Source organism: Trichoplusia ni, unplaced genomic scaffold, assembly GCF_003590095.1.
Source record: "Trichoplusia ni isolate ovarian cell line Hi5 unplaced genomic scaffold, tn1 tig00000182, whole genome shotgun sequence".
Taxonomy (NCBI): domain Eukaryota; kingdom Metazoa; phylum Arthropoda; class Insecta; order Lepidoptera; family Noctuidae; genus Trichoplusia; species Trichoplusia ni.
The window spans coordinates 354,073-368,685 of record NW_020799994.1 but is presented as its reverse complement, the minus strand read 5'-3'; positions in this window follow the sequence as shown (position 1 = coordinate 368,685).

Genomic DNA, 14,613 nt, shown 5'->3' with positions numbered 1-14,613 from the left:
TTATCTACTAAAATCATTTTAAACCGATCTATGCATTTAAAACCTAAACATAGAATTACCTATACCGGACTATGATTAAGTGATCTTAAGAATTCATGTAAATTGAGCATAAAACTCCATGTGATTTGTACTAGCTGTATTGTATTTTTTCTATAAATGCCCCAACGTATTCTATGTTAGTTAAGGGTCAGTACATAAGTAGTGAAGCTTGCATAAACGAGTTAGATGGGTAGGCGCAATTCATCCGTAGCATGCATTGTTACAAAACCTTAAAATACACAATGGACGCTACATCCTATCTCTTCGTATTGTTGATGTTATAATCAGTTTTGTTTGTCTTGTATATTTTAAAACCAAACTTTTTTTTCATTCGTGAACTGTTGGTTTCTCATGGTCTGGTCTTAAATAAAGATAATGGACCTGAATAAATTAACCACCTTTCAAGCAAATTATTTAATTTGTCAAGTTCACTAGCATTCGTTCATTAAGTTGATCAATTTTATAAAATATGAATCGAGTAGGTATATTTTCGTGCTCTACATTTCTAAAAAGATAAATTGCATACTGAGGTTAAGCCGGTTGTTAGTAATTCCATATTATCCTAATCCCTCGTTAAGTAATAACTCGGCGGCAAGTAATTAAAGTTGCGTTTAGATGTTCATGATCCGCAAAGGACGCGGCCTCTTGCACTACAGGAAGGTGATGTCACTGCTTCAACTGGTTTTACTTATTATTCGATAGGTGTTTAGTAAAGAGCCAAAAACGTCGGCCAGTCGATCCGGTCGTAAATGTTTGTCTAGATGGGTATGTGCGCCTGTCTTATTTATCTTATACGAATTGCATATCTCAAAAAAAGGGTTTGAGACGCGACGACGCATAAATACATATGCTATAAGCGAAGTTGTTTAAGCCACTCTGTATTTGTTATAAGTGTGCAAGTTCTCATTCAATTCCACACGGCATTGTCGGTGGGCGAGGCTGCAGAGCGAACGTTGCGATGTTCTCAGGCGCGACGCGTCCTCTAACATTCCTGGAACCACGCGCCGGCGCTGGCCCTCTGCCTTGAGAAATTCTCGATTGACTGTCACATGTTTTTTGTCTGCTAACTTATCTTCCACCAATAAATTCTAATCGGTTGTTTATATAATATCCTATTATAATATAGATATTTTATTTTATAAATATTTGAATAACAATTAGTCGTAATATGTTTTTGCAGTTTCATTTATTTCTTTTCTTTAGGTTTATTTTTTATCGTAAAGTCCGCAAACCTTGGGCTGATGACCATACCTACGTAATTAGCCGTAGCTGCATGCAATCAATTACAATTATTGGTCTAACTGCCACTAGTTAACTGCAAGCCTCTTGTAATCCTACACAAGTATTGAATCAAAACTAATTGAAATTCAATCATATGAGAAGGTCTCCAAAAGAATGAGATCATCCGAAGACCTCGACGGATTACTCAAGGCGTCGCTCAACAATACACAGATCTTGGAAGTTGGCAGTGTGGGCAAAATTAATACAATATGTATACCTACGGTGCGATGTTAGCAACGACATTCGCTTGCGGTTTCTAAAGATGACCGCATGTATTGCTGTTATGACTAAGTATAACAAGAAAAACCTTATTACACTAATTGCAGATAAATGGCTACGGCACATTATAAAAACATCTACCTAATTACTTAATTCATGAACGATATTTTATTCGTTTATTAACTCAAACGATTTGGATATAATCATATCTAAAAAGCAACTTTGTATTCACCACTATATCAGGTTGTTTATCGCCTAATACATTAAAATACAAGGCGCTAACATACATACGTTAGTGAGGCACAATACTTAAGAATATCGATAACATGAGCGGACGATTACGCTGAGGTTGCGGTCCGTTTGCTTAAGCGTTTAGCAAGTGGTGTACGCAGTGCTGTTCAAACAGCCGAGTGTAGGAGTGGGCTACGAAAGAGCGGCCCCGTGCTATATCCGCCCGCGCCTGCGCTCGCTGTCGAAACCGCCGCTTACGCAATGCTCTCGGACGAACCGGTAACATACTTAAGCAAAGACGACCGCCACTTGGACGAGATACATTTCTTAAATTTTACAATATGTCTACCTGTTTTCCATCTTATGTTTAATGTAAAGTAATAAAATTAATTAAAACGTATAACCAGAACACGATTGTTGAAAGTGTCTTTTTATATTGAATGGCCTGCGTTTATTTTGCTTATTGAATTTCATAACGCAAATTGTTTCTTTTTACAGTAAATATAAATTATATACTTAATAAAATGACGCAACAAGGTTTGCAAAAAATATCTACCTAATGGAAAACTTTGCGTATTACATGCAAGCCGAAATTACAGCCGTGTGACTGTCGCTAACATTAGTTATTCATTAGCGGAATTTTCGAGGTAATACCAAACGGTCAAGGTTGTCACCGAAGACATCATTCGTAAATCCTGCAAAAACTAAAACAAAGGTCACATACAATAATTGGAATGCTTAAGAATAATACAAGAAGTTATTATGATGATCTGAGCATTTAATGTTAAAACTAGTTATACTCGTCAGATGAGTGATAAAAAGTTATAGGTAAACAAGTGCATCAACACCAGTTTAGATATATGTTAAAATGACATAACGTCTTCAATAAACATCTGATGGAATCTTAGATATCGAATAGAAACCTGTAAAACCCATCTTTTCGAACGACTCATACGACCAAAACTCAAGTTCCTATACTCCAGGGCAATAAATATAAACCTATTTATAGTTCCAGGTTGTATGCATAAGCCTTGCCGAGTGCGGTGCAATGACCGATGCAATCTGTCCGTAATTAGTCTAGTCTGGCATAGAAGCAGCACGGTGTCGGCGCGCGACAGGCCGGGCGAGATTTCTGCGAGATGAATTCTCACGCGACAGCGCCGCATCCTTTCCAATGCCCCTCCCACTTTGCATAATACTAAAAGCTCACATAAAAAATACACAGTATCCATCTAATCCGAGGTTCCCGTACGGCCTTCTGATCACAGCCTTAGCCTACACGTAATTCCACTTAACTCCTATAAGTTACCACAACACTATGTAGAAACGCATTTTATATTCCTCACAATTTAAGTTCATACGTGATGAGATCACGTCGTCGTCATTAAGGATGAGAAAATAATCACACTTGTTATAGTACGCAGTGGAAATTAATTGCACTCGATAATAAATAATCATTATTCTGTTCACATACACTTTTATATTCAATTTTATATGCCTGCTTGGAATCAAGTTTGCTTGATGACATAATACTGAAAAGCTTTGTAATATAATTGTACGTCATTAATAGACTGATTGTACTATATCTTATCTGAACAAATTGAAATCGGTTAACATTTTTTAACCAAATCACATTATGTTAGCAAAAGGATGAATAAGTGAGCTACAGCCTAATATTAATTATGCATGCATAGACGGTTTTTCCTATTGAGTATATAATTTTACATAAGTAAGAGTCAAGCAAACCAAGTGTTTTGTTTCTAGTTGGGAAAACCCGCCTTTTATTATAGTTTTACTCTCCGTATCCGTAAATAACTTTCATTTGCTGATATTCTGTGATAAAGAAGCAATAATACAAAATTGCTTATCCAGCGCCAATTTCAGAGCCTGCTGTGGTTACCCGCAAAGGCTAGGCTACCCTTTTCCCACCCGTGGAAATCGTAAAACGAATCCTTCTATATACCTCCATAAAAAATGCGATCAAAGGCAGTCTTCTAAGCGCAGTGAGTGCTGTGACTAGAGCAATTCCTCCATTAACCTTTTATTGCAGCTATCATTAGCCTGCTCATATTGAGGAAATGTTCACAGCCTGCCATGATGAGAAAAAGATTATGTGGAAACAAAACGAACACCTCCTAATTCGAGCGAACTGTGTGAGACCAAGCTGTGAATACGTGTTTTTCTGCACAAAGTAAGATAACTCCACAAAATAACGCTACTCACACTGGGACTAATGACAAAAAGCTTATTCCAAAAATAGTTACAAAAAGATGTAAACAACAGAAGCTGCTCTATGTATGAATTTATTGAGCAACAATATAAATAATGTTCTTAAAGTTGTTGCTAATTAATTTAAAACCACTTTGTTTTTACTCACATCATTTTTGCGAAATGTTAACCGGTGCAAATATTATAATCGTTATTTTACTTGCTTCGTACCTTGGACATATTGTTTTGCTTGAGACAAGAGTGAACTGAAGTCATCACAGATATAGAATTTCTTTTGTCTTCCGGCCTAGTAAAAAAAAGTCGTTTTGAAACCAGTTATGTGCTATCTCCGCTCAAAGCAAAAGTAAATACATTCCTTTTAACTGAGCAAGTAATAGGAAAAATCAAAGCGTCAGTTTTAATATAATTTCTTGGAAACCACAGCATGGGTAACGTCAACTTTATGTTAGCTTTACATATCATGCATTTTAAGCATGACATCAGCGTCTCGCGCTTCGCTGCTCCCAACAATAAAATATGAATTCGTTCCGTTCCACACGACGCTGTAAAAACTCTTGAAATTAGGCTCAGATATTAAATATTATGCTACGTGATGACTGTCAGCTTTTTGCCACTAATTATAGTACCTCAATCTTAAGAACACTGTTTAACACGTAACTAGCCTAAATTAAGTATGCTTCGTGCATGAGCGCTTACGTTTTTCAAGCTCAATGCAATATCCGTGAACATCGATAATTGTGATACTTTAGACACATCCTTAACCTGCCAGCTATCAAAATACCTCCTCAAAGAAATGCGTTAACATCATAAAACAACAATCAATATGTAAAATTCTATAGAATTCTAATAGACTATTCATGAAAGCAGATACTAAATAAAACAACAAATGAAGGCTATTTATACGCTAATAAATATTTTAATGCGCTTGTTACTGGTCGAGCAATCGCATCAGATCTGCATGCTCAGGCAATAACAGTCGTCAACATTCCGCACAACGAGACACTCATTACAGTAGAAAATCACCCTGAGTAGATTCCGCAGCAGAGTTTGACCCCACTCAGGGTGTCGCGAACGCATCGCGATATTTATCTCACATACCAACTTACACTCGGCTTACAAATATTATCTTATTCGTGTAATTTACGATCTTTATGTAAATTCAATCGCTTCGCTATCGTCGCCCGTGTAGGCTGTGTAGATCCCTACTATTTTTAAATCTGATTCCAATGGTATATCTAAAGTATGGTCCTCTTATTACTCGACTCGTGATCCAGGCAGTGTAACTTTCCATGTCATCAAAAATAATAATTAACACGAAATGGAATAAAGTATAATAATAAAGGATTTAGAATAAAGTAGCTTCATACACTCCCTTTTTACGTAGAAGCAAAAAGCAGTCTAGCTACGATCATGAAAAATAATAGATTACCAAAATTACACGCTAGATACAATGACTGATGTATTGCAGTAGACTTAGAAATAATTTAAACAACAAAATATTACTATTAGATATTGAATGATAGAATAGTTACTTCAGCTAATACGGACATTATATTTTTTATTGAAACCTTGCCAATCAAATATAACAATTTCCTATAAATAAATACACAAGCAAAAAATCCTTAAGCTTCGATGCGTTATGCTTCCACATCCATCAAAGTAATTACAGTATATAAAGTACCTATTTTTTATCGAATTGCATGATCATCTAATAAATCTAGATGACAGTATGGTGGCATCAGCCTGTTAGTAATGAGAATAAAGTGTAGGTACAGGAACGGAGCAGAAGCCACGACTTCACGACTCCTCGACAAGTTAAACATGATGATATCACCAGAGCAAACGATGGCGAAGTCGCAAGGCTACAGACAAATCAATAAGAAATGGTTTGATTCACCACACAAGTCACACTATACACAGTCTGTGGTCTATGTGCGAGTGTGTGAAGGACCTCGACCGCTATTTCGTAGCCTGTTGGCTGTCGCCCGTCCAAATAAGCTTAACTAGGTACATTGACTTGGTTTACTTATTATTGTGAAAGCATACACAAAATGGTGTTTTGCGAAACTCATATTTTTATTTCAATAGTTGTGGACATATTATTCTCAGCTATTTACAATTTTATATTAGTCATTTCAGTTGTCTTTACTACTTTTTCAACTACAATATAAGGTTGCCGTAACTCTGTTTGACTTTGGCGTCAGCGACCATAAAATCTAGGTTTTTATACAATGTTGTCGTTAACTAAAAGTACCTCGTCAATTAACGCACTATTTGCAAGCAGTTCATTACAAAACATTTTTCAGTGCGACTTGTAAATAATGGGTTGTAAAAACAATTACAATGTTAGTTAAAAGAACAGCCATTACTAGAAATACTGACGGCACGTAGGGTCAAGGAGTTGGCTGATGCTTACGCATCGTAAATCAAAAGACTTTACTGCATTGCAGCATGCGAGGACGTCAGCTTTAAGTCTATGGCTGAAAAACAACGTGACGAGGAAAATAGGCATGACTATGTCTCTTCATTGTATGTACAATGATGAAACGTTATGGAACCAATGATGTATCAATGAATATGTATGAACATAATTACCAATTACTGCAGAATGTGATGGTTACTTCATGATTACTTACAGGTTTATTGTTAGAGCTTCAACATCCTAGGTAATAAAAGTTTTCATATTTAATTTATAATCTTGCTTGATTATCCTTACATATTATAAAACAAAGTCCCCCGCCGCGTCTGTCTGTCTGTCTGTCTGTCTGTCTGTTCGCGATAAACTAGAAAAGTACTGAACGGATTTTTATGCGGTTTTCAACAATAGATAGAACAATTCTTGAGGAAGGTTTTAGTGTATAATAAGTTTAGGTTTTGTGTAAACTGACAATATTACATCGATATTAGTTAAACATGTCGGAAAAAATTAAGCCATTCGAGAGCTTTCCTCGAGAACGCTGCCAAAACCTTTTGAGTTACAACAAAACAATGTATGGCGGGTTTGTACCTCTTTAATGGATCTACAAAAAAGTCCGCGGTGGTATATGTCTATCTTCCAAGGATAACCCACAATAACCATTTTTATGTGTTTTCTTAATACAGTAAAATTATGGGTTATTTACGAATCTATTTTTAACAATACAGTATTAATCCTTATCCAAATAAATAAGTTAGATATATTATGCATGTAATATAGAACAAAATTGCCTTTTACACTACGCCAAAAAAGTTAATAGGTAATGAGTTATCGTAATATTAAAATCTCCGCGCGAGAAATTAAAAATCGATGAAACGTAGCGAAGATATCGTTTGCATCTACATATATACTAATATATAATGTTTGTTTGATTGTTTGTTTAAACGCGCTAATCTCAGGAACTACTGGTTCAAATTGAAAAAATATTTTTGTGTTGAATAGACCATTCATCGAGGAAGGTTTTAGGCTATATATCATCACGCTGCGACCAATAGGAGCGAAGAAAAAGTCATAACTCATATCTTCTAACCACGTAGACGAAGTCGCGGGCAACAGCTAGTTAAAAATATATGACTCTCATGTACTTGTTTTTTATCCCGATCTCTCAGTATGAAGTATGTTTGTCTTATTAAATAAATATATATTTTTATGCGACAATATTACTACTTGACATTTAAATACGTCTTTGAATCACGTCATCCTCCTGCTTGACACATATTTGTTCCATAAAAAATCTTAACACGTACAGTTTCATTGAATACGTTGTCCAATTGTGACAAAACCAAATACTTGTGTATTTATATTTCACGCAAAAGAAAAGAAAACTCAATTATGCGTTACTTTAAGGATGTGCGAACGTGAAAACAATTGTGAAAAAAAAGACCGGCGGCGTGGTTAATTGCCTGCCATTCACCTACTTAAATCTTGTAACGTTTGCGTTTAACCTTTTCTTAAAACTTTCACATGTCAGCGCTGGACGATCAGTCATTTTCAATACCAAAATAGCACGCATTTAAAAAAGCCACTGCTTAATTGGCTACCAACATAAAATAAAACAATTAAATACTTCAATCGAACATTCGGAAATAAAAACATGTTATAATATTTTTTTCATCCAATTTTACCGCAACGTGTGGGTAACGTTCAAAATACAAACATAAAAAGGACCAGTTTCTGTAATTTGCAGACATTTGGAGAGTTCATTGATCGCGTATTTGAGCAGATGGTACGACTTCTGTGAGTATTGGAGACTGTGGCTAAACAACAAGCAGTTGACCGTGTCAGAGCACCGCCGCCGCGCCGTCGCGCCTTCTGTCCCTAATCGCTTGCTCTACTTGAATTGACACATTTTAGATCACAATGAACTACTATAACATGCCACTTGACTTCATAATTGCTTGCGGTAGCTTCAAATATAACCATACGAGTCTATTTACCTACCTGTTTTATACCCTCTACGTGCGTCTTCACATATTTTTGTGAACAAAAAATATCTTCATGCTCCTCAGGTTGCCCGCGGCGACGGCGTCGAGGTGTGAAGATTATGTCGGTATGCTCACAATTTCATAAATAAAAAGCACAAGTTGTTAAAGAACCGGAACCTCAAAAATGAAAATAAAAATACTCGGCTCCGCAATGGTAAGTTAAATGCACGCGTGATTTTGGATTCTTTTAAACCAGTATTATCCTGTCTACAAATGTAGTGTTAAAACACTGCAGACTTTCGGGTACCGTGTAGTTCTAATGTATTGTTGTATATTTTATAATGTAAGATCATACTTCGTCTATCATATCAGATACTACAAAATTGCATTTAGGTATATTACGAACATAACAAAAGAGAAGAGTTTTAACTGCGTTATTTATGACGTACTCTTACTGTCGAAACCATTAATAGTCGACGTTGACGATAAAATAGTGTTTTGTAAGATAATAAATAACACTACTATTTAAGGTTTCTTTTATTTAGAAATACATCAGTACTGGCACCTACAATCTCATAGTTATAATTTAAAAAGGGTATCAATAAGGAGACCAACTAATAAACATTGAAATTAAATGTTAACTGGGATTCGCAATATATGTCTATTTAATCATACAGTTCCTTTCTAATTTCATCGTTATTTTTTATTGCTTCCAAACTTATTAATTACATTCTTCATTTTGTTCGATTCAACTTCTGATAAACGCCTTTCTGAGCCACAAAGTGTTGCAAATTTTACGGTCTCTTCGTATAAAAGAAGAGTTTTTAAAAAGTTAACACCGAAAACTGATTCTGAAAGGGAATCAGAAAAGGAATCAAGGGTAAAATAAAGGGTTTTTATTTCATCAGTTTCCAACGAAAACGCATCATTTACAAGAAGTCTGTGTAAAAAGGTCTAATAATTAAAGCCATTGCAATAGCTCTTAAAAAACAAATGCCTATTAGAGTAGTGTTTTTGTGGCATGTTTTATATTTTGCGTTCCTATTGATGTGGCTTTCAACAATTGTTAATTTGACTGCCATCTCAACTTTGCGCCCGTAGAAAAAAAAGAGTCTTGAGTCATGTTACAACTGCAATAATTATTGCGTTCTAACAACTTAACTTCCTGAATCTTCTGTTTGTTATCTTACATTACATGTATGCATTATTTTACATGATTAATTATTGTAGGAAAAATTAAACTAACTTAAAAACTATCAGCACTTATAACGAAAACTGCACTGAATGACAAATTACGTTAAAATATCAGCTCTGTAATGACTGAAGCGGAGATGTAACTTCTAATAACAGTTTTAAATAAACAATAATGTTCATAGAGTCAAACTCGTGTCAGAAATCTCGAAGCCAAAAGTGTACAAAATATAAGTAGGTAAATCGGCCGAATTTAGAACCTCCTCCTTTTGATATCGGTTAAAAATACACATTATACTTCTGTAACGTTATAAAATGCATTATATTACGAGGTCTGAACAAGTAAGTCACATTAAAATGCCGATATAAAGACGCCTATTTCAATCTTCTTAATATTGTAACCCTAGAAAAGCACATATTAATCTGTATTTATAGGTTTAAGCGCCTACAAAGAGCTCGTTTATAAAAAAGGAACAGCAGGATTAAGTGGCCCGAGCACGACTTTCCTTCAGAGTAAATCTGTACACTTAACGACTTGAGGCCGACACTCTGAGAGGATCAAGTTATAAAAAATAATTTAAGGTTAAATAAAGTCCTTTTTATTACCTGGCTAACTAATACACGATTGCTACCTTATATTTTAGAATACTACTTATGAATAACTTACCTATGAAGGCATATGAGGTATATAAAACGAATTATAAAGTGTTTGTTAATTATTGAACCTTTCAATAATTGATCCCGTTGAACTCTTTTATTGGAGCGCTGTGAGCGTTACGCCGCGGAGCACCACTCGCTACAGAATAATGAATAAAATACCGAATCCGTCACACAACAATAGAGTTACTATTGGGAAACTGGATTACAGTCCACAGCCGAACAGATTTTATCCCAAGATTGTCTCAGCGGTACTTTAATCAACCGATAATAATTCATCTTGAAGAACGCGGCGAGTATGATAGAAAGTAGATAAAAGATACGACGTAATTCTATCAATAATAATCCATTTCTTGGTTACGATAGCAATCATCAAATAATTATAGATACTTGCTAGTTTGGCTTTGTAGGGATGCCACTTATGTCCAAGTTAGTGCCCAAGAGATGCGTTAATTAACGATTTACGTAAAAGGGAATAAAGATCTAAGTAAAACCGAAATAGACTGTTCTTAATGATTACGATAGTAATAAAAACGACACCTTATATCAGCAACTTTAGCGCAATAGGAACTAAAAGAGAATTAAGAAAAGTAATCTTACTAATTGTGTAGCTTGAGTGCATGTGCAGATTTAGAAAATTTAATAAGTATATCTGTCATGGATGTTAAATGTGTATATATTAAAAAATCATTTGCTCTTTTAAAACAACCTGATGAAATCATCAATGCCTCCAACATTGGACATTAATTGCTAAGATATAATTAAGAATGAAGTCACGTTAATCCTGTCCAATATGGTAGCGTGAATTACGTAATATTATGAGATATTCAGCGAAAGGTCACAGTGCTCGGTGACCGTGGCGGGCAGAGGGTACCGAGGGGGAGGCGGGGAAGGGGGGCGGAGGGGCAGTTCGGTGACTGACGCACGTCATGACAACGCCTCACAATATTGTATGTTTAAAGAAGACAGGAAATCATGACCGACTGCTGTATTGGCAATAACATTACCTGAATACCTTAGTATGTAGCTATGCAAATTTCTTAAAATCAGTAAAATAAGGTGCGGAATATAAATTATTGTAACACACTGCCAGATAACAATATTTAACAAATTGGTAACAAACTTGGCGTTGATGTACAAGTGTATCGCTGCTGTGCACTTTAGCAAATAAAAAACTATTATTTTTTATTTAAGGAAAACGGTCTTACATCTCTAAACTACCTAAGATAGAGCCTGCGTTATCTACACAAGTAGGAACGTATTACTCACTGACTATATGCAAACGTCCATTCCGTCCGTGGCATTGCCCAGGATATGGCTGCTTCCGGCCCTATTGCCTGCGAGGCTACTGCTCTAACGGTAACCGCTCAGCAAGTGAGCCGCTACCTCCTTTAGGGACCAATAAATCTATTACGATAAGATACATGTATGTATCAAAATTACGTTTCTCACATCAAACGATTTGATACGGAAGTTCCAGCTAATAACTTATAGTTTAGGAAAATATAAACATGCTTCATTTGTTTTTTTTTTTTGGTGGCCGACAACGTTTTGTTGAATGACAGCGTGCCGAGGGACTGAATGTTGTTTTTTTTCTGTGCATTAAGAGAATATTTATCTTAGAAGGCGATAAAGGAGCTATTAATTAGGACTTATTTATTTATATTTAATGTATATAAAATTAATAATATTTCTTAGCAATCTAGAAATTAATTATTAGAAGTAGAATCGAATAGAAGAGAAGTAGTATAGAATTACTAGAAGCGTTTTGCAATGCGCAATCTTTAATGACAAAACAAAACATTGGCATGACATTTATTCCAAATTTAGGGTCACCCACGCAGATTCGAATAACCATTAAATATATTACCTGCTTTAATGTTGATTAGGCCATTAAAGAAGTCATTGATCTGGTGACATTTAATAATAAGCATTTATGTTAGACCTAAGCAAATAGAATACCAAAAACAGCTTTAGAACCTTCGGCTGCTCACGTTTAGATCAAACTGAAGAGCAAACTTCCATCTTAGATGATATTCACAGTTGAAGATGATCGACATGTATTAATAGGATAATGTAACGAAGTGTCCGCATCTAATTTACCTTGTAACGAATAAGTCCACTTTGGATAATATTTACATTACCTACATAGTGTTCGGCAAACTCATGTTCGCTAATGTTGCGGTCTTGTCAATTATGCTCAAGTTCTTCAAGCTATAAGGAAAATCAGAATAAATGAAAACCTACGCTCAATACTTAAAATCGCTGAAAAAGTTTTAGGTACCTTAACGCATAACATATTGTTACACCAATATAGCTTTTTTATGGTTATTCAACCCGAGATCCTTTTCACAACGTTTACCTCCCACAAACTATCGATAGTAAGAGTGAGTCTCCGAAGGCAAAGTAAGACGTGAAGAAGAAACGTACAATACAAATGCAAATGGAAAAAAACTGAAAGTTAAAATCCTACAGGTCTAACTGGTTTTTTATTGCACCAATAAGAAAAGAGTTACATGAAGTCGATTTACCACGTGCCGAAGACACAATAAATGACAATACCTTTAGATACATCAGTTGGCAATAACGAAATTCTCTTTCTCGATTGTTGAATATTTAAATACTAATTATTATTCAGAAAGGGTCCCTACGGCGTCTGCGCGGCACTGTGCCATTGTTGGTTGGACAGGTTGCGGCCGAAGACTGTGGAAAAAAATACTGTATTATCTTCTAAGAGCCACTGACATGAGGTCTTCATGTCAGTGGCTCTTAGAAGAGAAGTTATTATTTACTGAACTGTAAAAGTGAATATTTCCTTTCTTCGGCGGTGTCTTTATGTTTGCTTCTCATATTGCTGCTATTTATAGAAGGAATTGCCAAAAAAAAATAACTATAAACAGTTATACTCAAATTAGGTTATACTCAAATTATTTTGGCCATCTCCAAAACTCGATTGCCTTATAAATTAGGGGTTTTAAATGACATGCTTATATTTTTAAGACCTTAATGTTTTGTTATAAACCACTTCAAACGCCTAGCACATGCTACAATCATCAAGTTAAAATAAAATACCCTGAAAATATAATCAAACGCAGAAAATATCTGTTTTTAATGTAAAGTTATTTTATTTTCTATTAATAGGCGAGTGGAGAGGCTTCCCAAGAGAACTCGCCCGCTGCGCTGCTTATTGCGATGACATTCAACTCGACAACACATTATTATTGACTTTGCTATGCTACGATGTTGCCCCCGACCGTTGTGAGTGTGCGACCGACGATCACGTTCAATAAACTTATGTATTTTCCTAGTGTCATCAGCTGATGGTTGGTCTCGAAGATATTTCTGTATTGTAAGTGGAAAACGATTGAAATTCTTGCACTTCACATTCATGCAAAATCTGTTTACAGTAGATAATATCTCTACTAAAACATGGAGATTATTGTTCAAATCTACTTTCATTTCTTGACGTACCTAACATAAGTACTGTTATTGAATACCTAGATCTTTAATGTACGGGTATATTTAAAGCAATTCTACTCAATAAGAAACTTTACGATGCTAATTATATAATGCTTTAATAAGTCTATCAATTCTATGATCCGAGATAATAAATAGCAAAGATATTCATTTTATACTAGCCATAACTACCATGTTAGTTATAACTCGTTATAAATAGAAGGAGTATTCTTCATGATGATGCCACCCTGGTATGTATCAAACATTTTATTCATCGAACTAAAACAAAACAAGCGCAGAAATAGACAATGTGGTGTGTTGCCCGAAGGAGCTATGAATTCGTGAGCACGAGGTGAGTCGGTGCGGCGGCGGTGCGCGGCGGTGGCGCGGCGGTGGCTCGGCGCGGCGGAAGCGCGCGGCCGGCGCGCTGCTTGGTCGTGAATCCCGCGGATGCTCGGGTTCATTACCCGCGCCCGTTCGATCACGGACCATCCACAATGGGGGCCATACCATACTTGAGCATGGTAAACCACCGTCTTGGAACCGTTCTACAGAAACAATGCAATGTTCAACTATTTCAGTCGGGAAATCTCTTTAATTGTACTTATAATATATGTATTCAGTGCCTAGTTACCAATTGCATCATTAAACGGTACCTTGGCCTGTGTTTAGTGCTTAGTCAATATAAGGGGCTGACTGCACAGTAATTATAATTATTGCAGAAAAAAAAACAAGTTTACCTAATAAAACATTATATAAAATTGAAATAATAATTGTTATCTTGTGTAAAAAAAAAGATAAAAATAATGATATGAATAATTACTGTTTTTATTTTTTATAATGCTGAATCAGATAATCTTTTAAAGTGCTTGTTAACTTGCACCTTAATAAAAAACAACGCTATAGGTA